The sequence below is a fragment of the Dromiciops gliroides genome, chromosome 1, assembly GCF_019393635.1.
Source record: "Dromiciops gliroides isolate mDroGli1 chromosome 1, mDroGli1.pri, whole genome shotgun sequence".
Lineage (NCBI taxonomy): Eukaryota > Metazoa > Chordata > Mammalia > Microbiotheria > Microbiotheriidae > Dromiciops > Dromiciops gliroides.
This window is the reverse complement of record NC_057861.1, coordinates 402,155,796-402,177,328: the sequence shown is the minus strand read 5'-3', so window position 1 is coordinate 402,177,328 and position 21,533 is coordinate 402,155,796. Positions and strand designations below refer to the sequence as shown.

The 21,533-nt window shown below is 36.0% G+C and overlaps 1 protein-coding gene across 1 annotated transcript in view; it reads right to left on the bottom strand.

Annotated features, from left to right (window-relative positions):
• The window catches only part of ARL15 (ADP ribosylation factor like GTPase 15), a 501,353-nt gene that overhangs the window by 287,092 nt on the left and 192,728 nt on the right, over nucleotides 1-21,533 (bottom strand).

Here is a 21,533-nt window from a genome sequence, read left to right as displayed (position 1 = left end):
AGCAGCCATTATTTTGAGGCCCGTCCTCAAGCAAACGTCTTCTCAAGGGTAGATACCTAAATTATAAAGGTTACTAGTAAGAAACCAAAGCAAGGGTCAGGCTTCTCTGGCTTCCTTCTTACCTGTTAGCATAGAAGGAGAGATATCAAGACCAACCCGTATCAGGAGAAGGTCTCTTCCAAAAGCAGAGATAATAGAGTGGTACCCTTCCCAAGCATTAGAGGTTTGTCTGGATTGTATACACTTTCTAGGACAAATAGCCTACAGGCACAATCAGCTAGCATAAACAAATCTAGAGGTATCAAGTTTGGCCAGCAAAACTAAACTATACAAGTACTGTAAAGCCTTACTTCCTCCTTAAATTTTGGCCAAAGCACTTAATGTTGCCTAACACCAGAACAGTACAGGCCTAGCTTCAGGAACATGGTTAAGTACTACTGCAAGAGTTGCTGTCCCTAGCCATGGTGCTGACCACTTCTGTGAATACTGCAAACACATGGGGGCTATTTCCGGTAAGGTAAGGGGTAGTCCAATGAGAAGTCTGTTCAACTGGTTACAATAAAGGCCATTTTGGCTAAGGATGTGTGCTAACTCCAGCAGTGGAATGTCAAGAAACAGTATTTATTGAATCAGAAACACTGGGAGGTCGTCTGCTCTTGCTATAAAAGACGCTAGAAAATTCACAATTATGCCAAAGCTAGGGTAACTGTATCTGTCAAGGAAGTCAGTTCTGCAGAGGTCTTGTCCAGCTAGTACTATCATGCTGCCTTTGGAGTACGAAGTAGGAAACTTTCGTTATTTTTAAGGGAATATTGAGTTAAAGGCAAAGGAATGAGTTGTTTTCCTTTGAGCATGTGATAATATGGATGACTCTTCAGTCCTTAAAGAAAAAATGTTACTGGCAATTGTGGACCAATTAACAAGGCAGATAGAAAAGAAACTTCTGAGTGAAACGAGACATAGTTCAACTCATGTTTGAAGAGACAAAAGAGAGTAAATAAGCTGACTTGCTAAGTCAAGTCAGAGTTCCAAGGGCTACCAAAATCAGTGGCTAGTTTCCTAACAGCGAAAAAAAAAAAACTGGAAAAAGTCAGGAAAGACATACTATGAAAATGCAACCTTTTAGCCCATTACAGTATTTCTTTAAAATAGTGGCATATGGTAGCCACCACCCACCCTTCTTATTGTATTACATTAATGTTACCGTAGTGCAGAGCAGCTAGGTGGCACAGTGGATAAAGCACCGGCCCTGGATTCAGGAGGACCTGAGTTCAAATCCTCCCTCAGACACTTGACACTAGCTGTGTGACCCTGGGCAAGTTATTTAACACCCATGGCCTCACCAAAAACAAACAAACAAAAACCCATAAATGTTACTGTGGTCTTGGCTATCACAGAGATATCACAAGATCAAAAAAAAAAAAACAACAACAGGAAATGGGGTTCATTTAGGCAATGATCTTCAGTGGATGGAATGGATTGGAAATCAGAAAACCAAAAATCAAATTCCAGTTTTGATATTTGTGTCCTGCTCTTCCCTCCCATCTACTCCAATCAGTCTCTCTCATCTTCAATCTCTGTTAGTTTTTTCCCCACTGCCTACAGGTATGCTGAGGTTTGCCTCATCCTAAAAAAAACAAAACAAATAACAACAAGAAATGCCTGTTCAGTGGGCTTTGACATCACATCCAGTTATCATCCTTTAACTTTCCTCCCTTTTACCAAAAAACTTCTAGAAAGAATAATCTCTAGCAAAGTTTCTTAACTGTGAGTCACGACCCCATATGGGTTGTGTAACTGAATGTGGTGTTTGCAAAAAATTTGGCAACAGTAAACGATTATATATACCTATTTTATGTACCTATAGACAGGCGTTTGCATAAAAATTTCTCAGGCGAAAAGGGTTTACAAGGAGAAAAAGTTTAAGAAGCCCTGATCTACAGTATACTAAGTTCCTCACTACCAACTCACTTCTCAGCTTTCTGCAATCTATATTACAACTCAACTCTACTAAAACTCTCATTTTAATCTCTTCACTGCTAAATCTGATGACCATCTGGGTTCTCATTCCACTCCATATTTCTAAAATTTGTGATACTATTAATCATCCAGCTCCTGGACTCTTTCTTAGGTTCTATAATTATGCTCTCATCTGATTCTACTATTTTTTCTATGACAACTCAATCTTTTCTACAACATCATATATCTCTTGCATAAGAGTGTGGGTTTCTTCCTAGAATCCTGTTCTGATTCCAATTTTTTCTATCTACAACATCTTCCTTGTTCATCTCATGGGTTCAAGTATCTGTAGAGAGAAAACACCTAAATCTATGTATACAACATTAATCTCTCAATTGAATTCCAGCCGCATCATCAAATGCCTGCCAGCCATCCGAAACTGGATATTGTAAACGCATCTCAAATTCAGTATTCCAAAATGGAACTATCTTTCCCCCTAAATCCTCTAAAATTCACAAGTTACACTGAGGATGTCACCCTCTACCCATTTACCAAAAATCTAACCTTAGGTGTCAAAATTGATTTCCCTCTCCCTCACACCTAAAATCCAAATAACTGCCAAGCCATATCAATTCTACAATCACAATACCTTTCATGTCTGTCATGTCTTTCCATTCATATAGCCACCACCCTAGTTCAGTCCTCATTATTTCTTACCTATCATTTCTTCTGGCAGCTGCCAAAAGACCATCAGTGTTTTTCCTTTTTGTTCCGATTCTTCTTTCACAGCATGACTAATGCAGAAATATATTTAATGTGATTGTACATATATAGCCTATATCAGATTGCTTGCTGTCTTGGGGAGTGGGGAGGGAAAGGAGGGAAGGAGGAAGAAAAATCTGGAACTAGAAATCTTATGAAAACATATGTTGAAAACTATCTCTACATGTAACTAGAAAATAATAAAATACTTTTATGATTTAAAAAAAATACTATCAATGGTCTTTTGATGCCTAAATACCTAAAACTACTGAATTTCATCAATGTGTGTATCTTCTCCACTTACCCATAATGTCATCTCACTAACTCCAGAGTGTCAATACATCAACAATTCATCATGTTGCATCTACTTTGGTGAAGCTACAAACTCAGGTTAGTTCTCAAGCATCCATAACTGGGCCCATACTTAAACCTTGCAGACTTCATATGAAGCCTATGCTTCACTGATTCTTATGTAGACCACAATGAGCCACTGGATTAGGCCTTTAGTTCTCCTTTCCCATTCTATATCCTCTTTTTACCTCCCTTACCCATTATGGGTACAATGATCTTCAGTTTGTCATTTCCCTAGTGGTCCTATTTACTGTCATCTCTACAGTATGCAATCCTCTTCCAACACTGCTTCTGACTCTCTGAATATCTCCACCATGCCCCAGACATCTTCTGACCCTGGAAGATCCCTCCATCTCTGTAGCTCCCTTGTCCCAATGGTGAATTCCTCCTGGGAGCTCCATTTTGAGGAAGGACCCAGGCTGGCACTCCCAGTTTTGCTTTAGACTCTCAGGATTTAGACCCTCATGCTTCAGATATCTTCTCACCATGGAAGATCCCTCAATACCAGGGGCCTTCTCACCCAGAATATACCTTTTTCTCTGCAACTTTCCAACCTGTACATCCCTCCTCCCCTGAAGTCTTCTCACCCTTGTTCATCGCATCTCTCTGGCAGTCTTCTCCACCTTGTATATCCCCCTGTCCCTACGGTCACTTTCTCCAACTGGTACATACCTCTGAGAATGTCCACTTTGAAGAAAGGCAGAAGCCAGGCATCCTGCACCCATCTCCTGACTCTGCTTCTGATTCTCTAGACATTATCCTCATGCTGTCCTCCCCAGTCCCCAGCTTTTCAGCTTCCTGTTGCATGTTATCTTCCCCCATTTAAATGTAAGTTCTAAGAGGATTTGGAACTGTCTTTCTATTTCCTTGTGTTTTTACCCCCAATCCTTTGTACAGTGCCTACCACATAGTAAGCTTTTATTAAATGTTTGTTCACTTGGAAGAGAGAGCCATACTGAGTTTAACAGGTAGGAATAAAATTATTTAAGCGGTTATAAGGAAATAATGATGGAAAAATCAAAATAATCAAATTAAGAGGTACAATCATAAGTGATTCAATAAGGAAGAAAAATGTAAAAGACATCATAATTAACTGTTATAGCCATAAAGTCAGTTCTTCAGCAAATTCAAATTTTCAAAAAAAAAAAACCATGAAAAAACATTTAAGTGATAGGAATATAAACAAAGCTAAAATACAAAGAGTGACACAAACTTAAAATCCCCAGTTCCTTCAACCAATCATCATTTGGTATGATCTTCCCATCATTCTAGTTGCCCTCCTTTGGAAATTGCCACTGAATAACGTTGTTTCTAAAATATAGCAAAATACTCCAGAATTGATCTTGCCAGATAAGAATATAATAGAGAAATCATCTCTTACTTTTTTAACACTATTCCCCTTCTAACACTATTCTAAGAAATCTTGGGGTTACATTATATTTTTGCTGCCATATTATATTGTTGACTCATATTGAACTTGAAGTTTGCCAAAACACAAAGGATCTTTTCATATGAATTACTACCTAGCCATATCTCCCTCTCTAACTTATACATATAAAGCTGACTTTATGAACTCAAAATTCATTTAATAACAACTGATATTTATATAGTGCTGTATGAAGTGCAAGCACTTTACAGATGTCATCTCATTTTAGTTTAACATCTCATTTTAGCTGTAAGGTAGGTACTTTTTTTTTTCTAGAACTGAGATTTCATTGGTACATGTAAAGAATTCCTACTACATATCTGGGATGCTGGAAATCAGCAACTCATTTATAACTTACTGTCTTAGAGAGGTGCCCAGAGCACTGAAGTACCCATGTTCATTAACTATGGGTCCAAAGTGAACTCAAGTTTTCCTGATTTCAAGGATGAGCATCTACCTACTCTACCCTATGACTTCTTGGAGTAGGCATTAGCACTCTCATTTATTGGTAAGGAAATCCATTTTCAGAGAGAGGTTATAGCTGGCCATGCAACTAGTAAGTATCAGAAGAAGCATTTTGACACAGAGTAGGTGCTTAACAAATGCTTAGTGAATTACTGATTGAACTTGAGTCTTTCTGACTCTAATATGGTATTCGAATATATCACAATGCTTCCCAGTTTATCAGATTTTGTCCAACACTCTGGCATGTCAAGATTTTTGTGGATCCTTACTCTGCCATCCAAAATGTTAGGTAATCCTTCCAGCTCTGAATCAGCTTTAAATTTGAAAATATTCTTTCTACATCATTGACCAAGTCTTTTCCTTCACCATCCTGTAATTGCATCAGAACAAGCTACTGAGCTAAACTCTTATTTAGCAGAAGATCTTCCAGTGCTGCTATAACTGAAAGACTCATCACTCCGCAACCAATCTGGTGATAGAAATCTTTCTGAACATAGTCAGGATGGTCCTTGGAAGAAAAACACACATTCCATCACCAGGCCTATATCCAAGTCATTAAGAAAAAGACATTACAAAATGAAGAGGCATTCCAATAGAGACCTTTGAAGATTTTAATTATAATAATAAGAGCTAATATGTTATAGTATTTCAAGTTTTGCAAAACATTTCCCATAAATTATCATGTAATGACAATGACCTACTCATTGTCTCCTCTTTAGATTTTGTCATGCATACAGTTCTGAATTCATAACTGTACTAACCCATTTATCTCTATTTTATCCAGAGATAATAAGATAATCAAATTTAAAAGTCTATAAACCACAAAAAATTACATTAAATGATACTGAAAAAAACACCAATGAAATCATAGAACCAATATCAATAATACTAAAGGAGTCAAACAGAAAGAATGGAAGAGATGATACAAGACTGGATATAATCAAATGTTCTAATTTTCAGAAATATAATTCACTGGGGGCTAAGAATAAGACAATCAAAAGCAAGTGAATTTCATGTTTTGATAGGTTCATCAATGTCCTTAATAAAGTTTCACCTAATAAAGGAGGGTAAAGACATGAGGGAGGCTCCAACCTACCAAGAAACACCCCAATAGAGACAGATATTCAAAGTGGCCACAAACATTTTAAATAATATTGAAATGCTTATTACTTATTTTTCTGAACCTTGATTTAGTGTTGGATTGTTCTTTTTGTCCTTGTCCTTAGATATGATTATGTTGTTGCTACTGAGAGCTTTATTAGATATATGAACGCTATCCCCCGTTCCCACCATCACCACCCACTGTGGTCTCTGACCTTTCTTAAAATTTATACTTAAATATTGGTATGCTACTAATGTTGATCTCTTGAATCACATGCTTATTCTTTGTTAGAGAGAAAAGAGAGAGAAAGAGAGAAGTAAAAAAGGGACAGAAACATGGAATTAATAGTCATAACCATGAATATGAATGAGATGACACACATAAAATGAAAGTCAAAAATGAATTAGAAAAATCTATAATGTGGGTTTTTTTTGTTTTTGTTTTTGTTTTTTTTTTGGGGGGGGGTGAGGCAATTGGGGTTAAGTGACTTGCCCAGGATCACATAGCTAGTAAGTGTTAAGTGTCTGAGGCCGGATTTGAACTCAGGTCCTCCTGACTCCAGGGCTGGTGCTGTATCTACTGTGCCACCTAGCTGCCCCTATAATGTGGGTTTTTAAACAAGAAAAAAACTTGAAATGAAGATTTACATACAATAGGGCAAAATGAGGGGTTGAAGTAGAATTTATTATGCTTTAGGGAAATTCATAACAGCAGGGCTGGGAGTCATAAATCAGACAAAACAAAAATAAAAAATATATTGTTAAGAGTTAAGTGGAAAACGGTATCATGATGAAAGAGACCATAGATGATGAAATTGTATAAATATTTAATACATATAAATGAATACAAAAACATCTAAGAGCTTACTGAAAAAGCTCTTTGAATTATAGGAAGTAGGCAGCAAAATATCACAATAGTAGACATCAATGTGCCTCTTTTATATCTAGAAATATCTAACCAAAGGATAAACAAGAATGAAGTTAAAGCCCTAGATAGAATTTTAGAAAAAATAGATATTATAGATCCTTGACAATTATGAGATGGGAACAGAAAGGAGTATACATATTTCTCAGGTTTTTAAGGAACCAATACAAAAATAATCACATATTAGATCATTAAGAACTCAAAAACAAAGAAAGGCAAAAGTACTAAACCTAACCTTTACTGACTAAAACATAGTGAAAACTGTAATCAATAAAGGATATTTGAAGAAAGGATTCATACTTAAATGGAGATTAAATTTAGTACTAGTGAATATGTAAGCCAAAAACCAAATTATAAAACCAAATAGCCAATTTAGTAAAAGAAAATGGAAAACAATTAAATAATATACCAAAACTTTTGAAATTCAGCCAAAGTGATCCTTAGAGAAAATGGGTTATGTCCAAGTACCTGTATCAACAAAAGAATTAAAAAATTTTACCCAGTCAAATGTCAAAAGAATATGACAAATTAAATAAAATAGTTGAATGTCTGCAAAAATACCCAAATTAATTGGATAAGATGAGAATTTAACAATAACAAAAAAGAAATGAGAATTTATACAATGAAGTACAACTGGGATGTACTGGAAAAATCAACTGAACTATCCACAAAGGAATTCCCAAAGGAAAAACAAAAAACCTCTAGGACTAGATGGATTTACAAGTGAATGCTATCATGCATTCATTCAAAGAACAATTAATTTTAATATTAAGTAAATTCTTTGGAAAAATAGGGAAAAATAGATTCTACCAATCTCCTTTTATGAGATAAATATGGTACTGACACTTAATCCGGAGAGAGAATAATAAGAAAAAGAAAACTACTGGGCAATATCTAATGGATATAGATTTCAAAATGTTGAATAAAATATTAGCAAAGTATTATTGCAATATATTTTCAAACTTTATATTATTACTGTACTGAATTTATACCATCAATACAAGGCTTATTATATATTAGGAAAACTATAAACATAACAAACTATAGTAATAGCAAAAATAAACCTTCCATGATAATATCAATAGATGAATAAAGAATTTTAGACAAAACAAATCACTCTATGGTTTTTGGAAAAAAATAAATATGAATAAATGGACCTTTCCTTAATATGGTAAACAGAATCTATCTAATTCCAAGAGACACCTTGATATGCAATGGAAACATGCTAAGTGGTTGTTGTTTTTTCTGTAATGTCAGGGGCAAAACAAGGACAAAAATTTTCACCACTATTACTTGATATAGTTCCAGAAATGCCAACGGAAGTAAATAATAATAATAAACTGAGGGAATAAGTATATCCAAAAACAAAATAAAATTATATGTTTTTGAAGATATGTTTTACTTATAGAAACCTAGAGATTCAAATAAAATTGATTAAAACAATAATCAGATTAAACAATCAGAATTTTTAAGTATGCATTTTATTATCATCAAGAAAATGTAGCAGAAAGGGGGGAAATTCCCTCAAAAATAGCTACAAATATTTATAAAATATCTATAATTCAAACTATCAAGACACATTGAAATTACATGAATAAAATTTTAAAAGGCTTTACAGGAATAAAGGGAGATTTACATCATTAGAGAGCTACTAATTCCTCTTAGTTGGGCCATGGCAATGTGATAAAAATGACAATAAATGCAATAAAAGCTAAATTAATTTATAGAACCAATGTCATGCCAATCAAACTACCAAAAAGTTACTTTAAAGAACTGGGGAAAAAAAAGCCATAAAAGGGGGCAGCTAGGTGGCGCAGTGGATAAAGCACTGGCTCTGGATTCAGAAGGACCTGAATTCAAATCCGGCCACAGACACTTGACACTTACTAGCTGTGTGACCCTGGGCAAGTCACTTAACCCCCATTGACCCACAAAAAAAAAAAAAGCCATAATAACAGAACTCATCTAAAGGAACAATAAGTCAAGATACTCGGGGAAAGATGGAGAAAAGTGGGAAGGAAGGGCACCCTCTAGTATCAGATATCAAACTATACTACAAAGCAATAATGTTCAAAACTATCTGATCCTGGTTGAAAAATAGGAAAAACTGATTAATAGAATACATTAAGTAAGTAACATCCAGAGGGAATCAAACCTACTAACATAGTGTTTGATAAACTCAAGGTTCCAACTACTAAGGAAAGGACTACTGGACAAAAATTGCAAGGAAAATTGGAAAGATGTCTGGCAAAAGTTAGGTATAGGCCAAGATGTCATATTATATACAATAATAAGCTACAAATGGATACATGACCCAGATATAAAAGGCTGTATAGCAAATAAATACAGCTATTAGAAAGTAGAAGTGTTCTTGGCAAAACAAAGGATAAAGAGAACTACAGGAGATAAAATGGATAATTCTGGTTATATATAATTAAAAAGTTTTTGCACAAGCAAAATTAATGCACTGAGAAGAAAACAATTAATTGAGAAAAAATCTTTTTAACAAATTTTTCTGATAAAGATCTGATAGCCAAGATATATAGGGGATTGTCTCAAAAAAGTTATAGTCAAAAGTCGTTCCTCAAAAGATAAATGGCCAAAGGCTATGAACAGACAGTTCTTAAAAGAAGGTAACTAATGATTACTAACCATCAAAAAAAATTCTCCAAATCACTAATTTTAAAATAAATGTAAACTGAAACAATTCTGAGATTCTACTTCATACCCATCAGAATGGCCTAGATAATAAAGACCAAAAAAGGCAATTGTTTGAACTACAAGAAAAGTATACTAATGAAAGCAAGTAGAACTAAGAGCTAATCCAAACACTCAGGAAGCCACTTTGGTTTTGTACCCTAAGGTAACTAAATTATACATGCCTTTTAATGCAGCAACACCACTACTAGGTATATATCCAAAAGAATCAAATATTTTATATTTTATAGCCACACTTTTTGAGATAGCCAAAAAGTGAAAACAAAATGGTACCCCTTAATCAGGGAAAGATTAAATAAAATGCGGAATATGGATGTAATGGAACATTATTGCGCTGCAGGAAACATCTATAAGAATAGATTCAGAGAACCTGGGAATACTTAAAAGAATGGATTCTGAGTAAAGTGAGCAGAACCAGAAGAACCATTTACACAACTACAACATTGTAAAAGAAAACAACTGTGAAGGGCATAAAAACAGTGATGAATGCAGGGTTCAATCAAGAATTCAGAAAAATAATGATAAATCATGCTTTCAACACTTTAGTGTAGAGGCAAAAGATTAGAAGTACAGAATGGAACATTTCCAGACACAGTTAATGCGTAGAGTTGTTTTACATGACTATAGTTATTTGTGAAAAGGGAAGTATTGGGGGGTGTGGGGTATAAGAGGGGAAAGACTTATTAGAAAGAGAGGAGTTAGTGATAGTGATGGCAAAAAAGGGAAAGTATGTTAATTATACATATTATGTATACAAAAACACATATTCACAGAGGGAAGTTCAGAAGGGAACACAGATAAGGAAGGCAATGTTAGAAACACTGTTACATGTAATATATGTTTTAAATAAAGTTGTAAATAGTGGCCCTAGTAAGGATCAAATGTTTCATGTTTAAAATTAAGTCAAAATACGACAATGTTGAAGTGTCAATTAAGATTGCTTGCTCCTAGTAAAAGCAAACTACAGACAACTTTCTTTGCCAAATGTAAAATGTCTTTCCCCCAAATAAGCAATGCATAGTTTATTCAAGTAATCATACACTTCTGGTTGCAATAAATCACATTCAAATTAAAAATATAATATAGCATCATGACATAAGGACAAATACAAATTGATCTTTTAATGGATTTTTCAAAAACGGGGGAGACAATGTTACATAATAGAGGCATCTAAAAAGCTTAAGTTTACTAGATATTATTCCTTTACATTGGAATAAATGCTAAGCTACTGCTCAGAGCATAGTCTAAAACACAGAATATATCACACACATTATTTCTTTTAGTAACCACAGAGCTGAAAGTTTTGCTGTTGATATCTATCCCAGTGTACAAATCCATAGTACTGCCAGGGTTGTCCCCTCTGACTTTACTGGGAAGCCAGACAGCAGAAATTGCCTGGGTTACATTTAGCTCAGTTCATGTCCAACCCTGGCCCAAGAATCATCCCTTCTGTTTAGTCGCTACATTGCTGATTGCCAGTTGCACGGTTCCAAATACTTCTTTTCCAGCTACAGATATTAAAATGCTCTCTATCCTACTTCCCTTTAAAAAATCATTTGATTTAGAGCCGTAGCAGATAACTTTCTCTTCGGGCTCCTCTAGGTCAACAAGCTACAGCATTTATGAAATGGCATTCATTGCACATTAAAAACAAGCATCATGCCAGAATCTAGCAAAGCGATATTTCAGCCATGTCAAGTGTTTTGTGGTCCCCAAAAAAGGCTTTCACGTGGCCTCCACATGGCCCAGACATTTGATATGGTTATCCTGTAATTTCCTCTGGTGTCTTTCTGCTAGTGACCTGCCACACTGAACTCATAGGTAAAATTTTCCAAGAGATGCTATGAGGATATGATCAAATACCCTATCTTCCCTCTGAGAGTCCTTCCATGATACACAAAGCATAAGGGCCAATCCAGGAAGGAACAATTCTTACTCGAAGAGATCCAGATTGTATGGCTCCTGACCTGCTGACAAACCACTTTTTCTCTGTTTACTCTCTTTAGAAATGGAGACCAGTACTACACAGCCTATTACATACAGAAGTCACAATGAAAATAAAAGGAGGCAAATATTTTACAAATATTAAGTATTAATATTAAGCAACAAAATGGCCAACAAACAGATAACTCTTCACCTCCAATAAAGTGCACAGAGCAAAGGCTGCAACTCCAATCTGACCCTAAGCTAGATAGTATGGAAGCAAAGAGATATAGTCTAATTCTATAAATTTCCATCTTCTTACTTTTAAGGTACCCTTTGCACACCCAGTTATACTAGTTTCTTTTCCTCCTCCCTCAGGGTATCTTGTCTCAAGATATAATAAGCAAATGGTGACTATGAGACCTTTCATCCTGATAACTACTAAACAAAAAAAGTCCAAATCTTTCCCAAGGGGGTTTTACTGTGAAGGCAGCAAGGAGAGCCCATGAAAATGTGGCCAATTAAGGTATACTTAGATAATTATAGATGAAAGGCCATGAAATTACCATAGGCGAGTTTTCAGGATTTTCTGGAGGCCAGTAATATAGACTAGAATATATTAAAGAGAGATAACAATTTCAGATGAAAAAAATGGTAGAATTGTATAGGAAATAGACTCAATGAAGGGTATAGTTAGGTGTAAAGAGGGTTGAAGTTTAATACGACAAATGGAATGTCTAAGCTGAAGAAATAAATCTCCTAGGTGAGGTCTGATATAAGACCCCAAATAATTTTGCCTTGAAAATAACCTGAAGGTACAAAAACAAATGTTGAAAGCTATCTTTACATGTAACTAGAAAATAACAAAATACTTTTATCATTAAAAAAAGAAAAGAACCTGAAGGTTTTTTGAAAAAATCTCTCACACACACAAATGTTATAATAGTATAATTATCCTTCATTTAAAAAAGGAACAAGAATCAGAGTAATCAGAATGAGAAAATAAATTTAAAATCATCGAGTGTGTAAATTTTATCTTGTTACAAATCTCTGGGTGTAGAGAAGTCTTCTAACAAGTATAAATATACCTCACTCTATACGTGCTGTAAGTTCATTAAAAATTCTAAGTACCAACCATTCTGGAGAGCAATTTGGAATTATGCCCAAAGGGTGATAAAGCTGTGCATACCCTTTGACCCAGCAATTCCACTTTTAGGTCTTTTGCCCAAAGAAATCATGGAAAGCAGAAAGGGACCCACATGTACAAAAATATTTATAGCTGCTCTTTATGTGGTGGCAAGGAATTGGAAGTTGAGGGGATGCCCATCAATTGGGGAATGGCTGGACAAGTTGTGGTATATGAATACAATGGAATACTACTGTGCTGTAAGAAATGATGAGCAGGAGTTCAGAGAAACCTGGAGGGTCTTGCGTGGGCCGATGATGAGTGAGATGAGCAGAACCAGAAGAACATTGTACACAGTATCATCAACATTGAGTGTTGATCTACTGTGATGGCCTATATCACGTTATATAGCCTGCTGTCTAGGGGAGGGGGGAGGGAGAAAAACCTGAAATTGGAAAGCTTGTATAAACAAAAGTTGAGAACTATCTTTACATGTAACAGAAATAAATAAATAAATAATTTTTTAAAAAATTCTAAGTAAATCAAATCACTTTAAGTGGACCAGCAAGGTCTACAATTAAAAATTCAAGTGCATCTCTAAAATTTCTATAGTAAATTTCTTTTTTTTTTTTTTTTTTTTTTTTTGCGGGGCAATGAGGGTTAAGTGACTTGCCCAGGGTCACAGAGCTAGTAAGTGTCAAGTGTCTGAGGCTGACTTTGAACTCAGGTCCTCCTGAATCCAGGGCTGGTGCTCCACTGCGCCATCTAGCTGCCCCTATAGTAAATTTCTAAAACAAATGGTGCATCTGAAGAGAAAATAATCACTTTATCTGAAGTACTTGTATTTATTCATTCATGAAATATTATTGAACAACTATAATACATGGAACACTGTGTTCTATACAAAGATGAATCTCCTCAAGGAAGGTAGAGTCTGTTGGTACTGCCCATAAGTGGGTGGAACTTCTGAAATGAAGATGGTGATTAAGGAGAAAATCTGAATAAGTAAATAGGTAAACAAAGAAATGTAGTAGCAGAAAAAAAAAGAGAAGCAGGCAGAGAGGCAGTTGTAGTTAGAGGGTGCCAGTGGTGGGCAGGAGATCCTGCAAAATGGGTGGATAAGGGAGTCAGAATAATTTGGAGCTGGCAAAGCCTTATTAATATAGGTGGTCAGTGTCAGGCAGGTTGGACAGGGGGTAGGGGAAATGGAGCCACATAGGCCACTGGCATAAGAGTACGTCTGGATACCAGTTTTGAACTAGGGGTATAGCATAGCATATGCCAAGATAGGGAAACTAGCAATAAAAAGTAGAGGCTGACAATGGAAGCTTTGGTAATAATAGATAAGACAAAAGCCCAGTTGCCAGAACTAAAATAAGTCAGAATTTGACCAAAAGTGAAGGTAATTGGATGCTGAAGCACGCATGCTGCTCTATTAATTAGTCCTTGGCTCTGCCCTGCCAAGAAGATAGATTGGGTCCAGGGATTCATTGGTTTCAAAGTGAAATGGCCTTATCAAAAGAGATGCAGTTAGGGGCAGCTAGGTGGCGCAGTGGATAAAGCACCGGCCCTGGATTCAGGAGGACCTGAGTTCAAATCTGACCTCAGACACTTGACACTTACTAGCTGTGTGACTTTGGGCAAGTCACTTAACCCCCATTGCCCTGCGCACCCCCCCCCAAAAAAGAGATGCAGTGATCATGAAAAAGGGAAAAGAACCCACACGTACAAAAATATTTACAGTTGCTCTTTTTGTGGTGGCAAAGATTTGGAAATTGAGGGAATGCCCATCAATTGGGGAATGGCTGAACAAGTTATGGTATATGAATGTAACTGAATATTATGATGCTGTAAGAAACAGTGAGCAGGCAGACTTCAGAGAAACCTGGAAGGACTTACATGAACTGATGATAATTGAGATGAGCAGAACCAGGAGAACATTGTATACTCTATGATGATTAACTGTGATAGATTTAACTCTTCTCAGCAATACAATGGTACAATATAATTCCATAGGACTCATGATGGAAAATGCTCTCCACATCCAGAAAAAAAGAACTGTGGAATCTAGATGCAGATTGAACCGTACTGTTTCTACTTTTTTTTAGTTTTTAGTTTTTGAGGGTTTTCCCTTTTGTTCTGATTCTTCTTTCACAACTTGACTAATGCAGAAATATGTTTAATGTGATTGTACAAATGAAACCTATATCAGAATGCTTGCTGTCTTGGGGAGGGGGAAAGGAAGGGAGGGAGGGAGAAAAATTTGAACTAGAAATCTTATAAAAACAAATGTTGAAAACTTTCTCTCCATGTAACAAGAAAATAACAAAATACTTTTATGATAAAAAGAGATGCAGCAAAGGGGTATAACTTTTTACAGTGATAAGCATTACATAATATATTAGGTAAAATGAAAATATATTACAAAACCTTATATGAAGATGTTAACATAATACTAAAATCCTAAAGTCATGTTGGAATTGGGGGGGAGGTAACATAGGCAAAAATCCTCCATAGGTGACTAAAGACTAAGCCAGCAGAACACCAGCTCTGGCAGATTTCATCCCACTTGGAGATCTACTCTCTGGGGAAAGCATAAGAGATGCAGAATATCAACAGTGATGAATTCTTTAAACGTGGCATAAAGTAAATAAAAATAGACACTAGCCCCTTCCAATCCTACAGGGATGGTGCCCCAGTTATGGATAATGGAACAAAGGGTACTAAAACCCACAGTTTTTAGCCTAGTTATAAACAATTATCTGCTGGTATTCTAAAAGTAAGGTTCTTATCTTGATAGTCTATTAACCAATGAAAATATTAAAAAGTAAGTCATGGCTAAATGGAAAGATGACTCACAAGTTCACCTTGAAGAAATAAATAAAGGAGTTGGCTTTATTTTACATTCAGGGAAAACAAGAAATATTTCAGAGAATATGGTCATCTCATATGGTGGTGGAGAAAGAGCTATATACTAAGAGCTATTATAAGGCAAAAGGCAGAGAAATATTATAAAGACCTCCTAAATTCAAAGAAAATACACTTTAATACTCAATGATGACAGAAGAAAGGTGGACTTAAGGGAGGATGGGAAAAATGTTAGAAAATATAATTCAGGAGTGGAAAAAAATAAGTCACAACCTTACAGATCCTACAGAAGTCTCACTGCACTATATAAGTACATGTTAAATGCATGTGTATGTGTGCGTATATACTTTTTTGAAGAAGCGTATGGAGGTGGTGGTATTTGTCCTCCATTTTCAAAGAGGACCAGTGAGCTACACAAAGTTAACAGCTTCACTCTCTTCCAGAGTCTTCAAAGTCCAGGGGCATGCAGTGAAAATCCTTAGTGTTTGACCAAGATTGAAGCACGGCACAGTGCCTGCTTTCAGCAGCCTTCATGGCCATTGAAACAAATTGTTATCATCTGCCCCTTCCACTGTATCCCTAGTACTTAACACACAGTGCCTGGCACATAGTAGGCACTTAATAAATGTTTTTGGATTAGAATGGATTTTGTATCTTCAGTATCAAGTACAGTAACTGTCGAGTAGGTGTTTAATAAATGATTGTTTTGTATAATTCTCATAACTGCATTCTATGATAAGTAAAACAGTTACTCTTTTTAACAAATAACAAAACTGATAGAAATGGATTAAGAGACTTTCTCAAGGTCACATAGCTAATTAGTAGTAGTACTGGGATTAGAACCCAAGCCAAGGTTCCCCTGACTCCCAATTGATATTAAAGCCACCACCAAAATTAGCATGCTACTTTGGCAATACCCAAAAGAAATAGAAATAGATATGCATTCCCTGGGGTGGGAAAGGAAGTCAAACCATAAAAGTCAATTATCTCTTCTCTAAGAGATATTGTGGTAGCATGAGAAGTTATAGAATTAAATTAATAACCACTGACAATATTGAAAGAGACAATATATCAGAATCATGGAGGATCTGTATTATTAACCCTTCTGTAAATCCATGAAGTCATGATTACAATCATAAAGGTAAAATAAAAATTACTTCCATTTATGTATGTGTGTGTGTATATATATATACACACATGTGTACGTGTGAAAATATTTTATATAGGTGTAATATATGTATATATTTACAAATATTTGTATATGAGTATACATATATGTATGTGACATGTAACCACATACAATCTATATGTATATCTAGAAAGAGATAGAAACAGAGAGACGGAGACACAGATAAAGACAGTGATGGAGAGAAATGGAGATGGTCAGCAGGAGGGAAGGAGACAAGCCTACTCTATGCCAGGCACTTTGCTAAGCACTTTACAGATATCTCATTTAATCCTTGCAACAACCCTGGGAGGTCCGTGAAATCAGTATCCCCATTTTACAGTTAAGGAAACTGAAGCAAATAGTGGTTGAGTGACTTGCCCGGGGTCACCCAGATATCACCTGACAATCCTCAGTCTTGGTCCGGCACTCTTTTCATTGTATCATCTGGCTGCCTTCACAGAGGACAGATAAGTGATTTCACTAATAGAGGGAACACTCAGTAAGGAAATGTTCTCCACTTATGCAAATTACTTTTGCAATTAGTTTATCATTTTAGAGAGTTGCATGGGTCACAGAGTTTTGTAAGTGACTTATCCAGGTCATAAGGCCAGAATATCTCAGACTGAGAACTTGAACCAAGGTCCTCCTGAATCCAAGGCCAGTTTTCTATCTGCTACACCACGGCTCCTTCTACTATTACTATATATGGAGACATCATTCTTCAAGGGTTTGGCCTAATAAAAGCTGTACCATAATCCCCCAAACGATAAAGAGGACAGAGTTGAAAAGCTCTAGGGTATTTATCCAAGAGAAAACAAAAATTAAGGTCAGGACTATATTAGTCAGTAACTTACTTCTGGGCCCTTGTATTCATTTATTTGGCTCTGTTGTCAGTTTGGCTGTGTTTTCCCTTAGCAAGTGTAAAAAATGCTTGAATAACACCACCCTGGGATCATGTTCAACCAATTCAGATAGTTGGAGCCTTTTAACTAATGTCCAAGTGACTTGGATGAACACCAATATCATTTCCCCTAGTATAGACCTGGTCTGAAAAGAAAAGTACACAGCTCAGGGAGCCAGAAATTAACTGGTTGTCCCCTTTCCAAGATGACATGGTTCTCATTCTAGATAAGGAAACAAGGTTATAACAAGTAGTTTGGGTTATATGTTATATGGTTCATTGGAGCTACATTCTAATTTATAAATATCTCTCTTGAGAAGTTTTACACGTTTTTCCTTTCAGCCTAATACCCTTTAGAAATAAATAGGGGTTGGTTATTAAAATTATCATTCTGGAGAAGAGGAAAATGAAGAACTGCAAAAGATCAAGAGACCCATCCAATGTCACAAAGTAGCAGAATATCTCAATTCAGTACTCTGCTCACTGAATAACCCTCTACTTCTACTATAGCAATGCAAGGAATGCACGAAGTACACAGTGGTATGTAACTGGGTGATAATGCAATTTACAAGGTATTTGGGAGATAAAGCCTTTGTTTCCTTTGCTTACTTTGTACCCTTCTCCATGTCAACATTCCCTTGCCAAATGCATGGTTTCCTGCATGATATACCACTGTTCTCCAGATGCCCAAGTCTGGGGAAACCTTAATGCAGATTCTATATGGGTAAGCTGATTCCCTTTTTTCCTGGAAGAAACATCCCAAACTCCACCTGTCCCAGAAAGCAATCTGACTACAATACCTGTCTGACTCTGTCTGCCTCTATGGTTTTTATAAAATACACTTCAAAGATTTACAGTTTCATATTATCTTCAATTGTCCTCACATCAAGCAAGTGTTTCATGTTACAGGAACATGCTTGTCAAATCATAGCTACTATGGTGGTCAGACAGATCTGTCCTGAGATTCCCCCCGCCCCCCGCCCAGTTGAAACACTGTACAAATGTCCTAACAGACTGAATACAGTAGATGAAAATCTATGGTTACTATATCCTCTCCAAAGGAAGGGGTCAGAACCCAGGGGCTAGGCTTGTAGTATGAGACACGAAATAAAGACTCGAGGTACAAAAGATAGCTAAACTAATGAAAACTACTGCAGAAAGCAGTGCCCTGTGGGATGCCTACAAAGATCCACCCTGTATAATTTCTGGAGAAATTAAGAAATGCAAACAACCTGGACAGATTAACAGCACCAGGAGGTAACTAGCATGGTACAAACAAACACCACCTTTCACTACAACGAGGCGTAGTCCTTGAGCCAAACAAAGAAACAGTACACAGTCAACATCTGTTTCATATAACAGTTTGGCTGCTGAAAGAAGGAACCTTTAAAAATGGCTTAGCTGACAATCCTCAAAAAATAATTCAATCACTAGGGCAAGGCTATCTTCCATGTGCTAAGGGCAAATGGACATGACTTGCATTTTTTTCCCCTTAACAACAAAAGGAAAGATTTTCACCTTCTTTAAAGGAAGATAAAATAAAGTACAAACAAAAATCTTTGTGAAACCCTTTCCCTCTGACTGATAGGCAGTAACAATGAACAGAGAGGCTTTAAGGACAATCTCTCTCTCTCTCTCTCTCTCTCTCTCTCTCTCTCTCTCTCTCTCTCTCTCTCTCTCTCTCTCTCTCCCCCTGTGTGTGTGTGTGTGTGTGTGTGTGTCTGTCTGTCTGTCTGTCTGTCAGTCTCTGTCTCTGTCTCTCATTGGTTTCCCCAATGTCAGCTGCCCAGATAACACTTCATACAATAAATTGAGGAGGAAAAAAAATCTCTTACATACCACAATAGAATATTAGAGAGTAAAAAATGGGCACCTAATAAAACCAACTTACATTCTAACTTCAAGTTAAAGAGGAAAAATATGTATTCATGTCAGTCAGATTATATATTATAAAACAAAATTATCTCTCTAAATGAACTGTTCACATCTTAATTCATGACTGCAAACATGTTCCCAACCAAGCAAAAGGAAATCTATTTAGGAATAGATTAAATAAGATGTAATAGCAGACAAATCTTAGAATGCTAATTGTTCAGCACCAGAACAATGCCATAGTGTATGTCATTGCTTTCAACTCAGCTGTATGCCAATTGCTTTACTTGCCTCTATAATATGGTTAAAATGTTAATGCTAAATAGAGGAAGAAAGCAATTAAAAGGCAAGTGTGAGAAAGGAGGGGTTTTTTTCAGGTGAAACCTGAAAACAGATGGAGAGGTGATAAGATGGAAAGAGACAGAAACATTTTTTATTCACATGTATCAAGTACTAGAAATATTCTGGGTAGTAGTTAGTTCAAAACAAAAGAATTCAACAAGGCTCCTGCCCAGTGCACTTGCCATCTATACAGCCATGGTAGAAATAAGGGTAAAGATGTGTGTGACCACAGGGAAGAAAAATTAGTCAGTCACTTTTGTCATTGGTTATCTTTGGGGTGCTATAAAGAAAGCTTCATAGAAAGAAGTCTTACAGAGAACAGTGAAGAAAGAGAAATTCCTTGACACATGATAGAAGTAGTGCCAGGCTGGTGTCAACAGATGGAAACAAGAGTAGGGAAATGAGACGAATGAATGAAAGCAGTAGGAACTTAGCCTAGAACCAATAAGGGCTTCCTAACAGAGCAAAAGCAAATGCAGAAAGAGCTACCATTTAACACTGTGAAATCTCAACAAAGAGCACATAATTCAATCCACTTCAATAGACCTTTGCAGGTAATATTAGGAAGCAAGGGTTGTACCAGAAGCATGTTTTAGGCAAAATGTAATATAATGGGGCCAAAAAAGGAGTTGAGTTAGAAAATAAAGAGATGAAGAATTTTAGAGGAGCAAGAATAACAGAAATATAAAATGTAGGGCCAAAAATTTGACTTCAAAGGCAGTGATGAAGGAATATAAAGAGGAAAGTATGGCTTTAGCAACAGGAATATGGGATAGATACCTAAAATAGATCTTAAAGGGAGAAGACTATGATTAACAAATAACACTTTCATAAATATAATATAATGAGTAATATACATCCCCAGAGGGAGAATATTGCATAAAAGCATGACTGTGGAGTACTATATGTTCATATGTACACATACATGTATATACACCAAAGGCTGTTTAATAATGTCACCATCATTTCTAATGCCCTGTTGGAATATAAAGTAGCCAGATGTTGGACTCTTGAAAGAATCTTTGTTTAAAAGCACAGAAGAGAAAATGGAGTTTAGATTTGTAGTTTATTTCAAAATCTGCTACTATATAAAAGCAGAAAATACCCATGAACCCAGAATGAAGAAAGGTAAATGTAAACTAATCAGAGCCACCAAAAACCACATTTTAAAATAATTGCTGGAGCCAGTACTAGATTGATATTCAGAGGGCAATTATTCAAAAGACATATCCAGTAAAGTTAGTTACTTTAAACTTTCCATCAATATGATTCCATATAAAAAACCATGTAGTTGTCACATAATTAGATAAGAAAAGGGCCTTATGTACACCATTAAAATAAGATATCATTTAGGATAACTCAAGAATGTTTTATTTTCTTTGCTATAAAAAAAAAATCAAGATTTCTGGAACTGATTATAGCATTACTTAACAGGTTATTTACATTAGGTAAGGCCCTCATTTTAAGAAGCTGTTAAAAATTGTAAAACAGAAAAAACAGTAGAAGAGAGTAATAAGTAGTTTTTGTACAGTCTATCCAGGAAACGAACCCATCTACCAAAGGTATCACTGGCAAAGATCTGTGATTAGAGATGGCTTGGTGGTGCAGCAGATAGAGCACTGGACC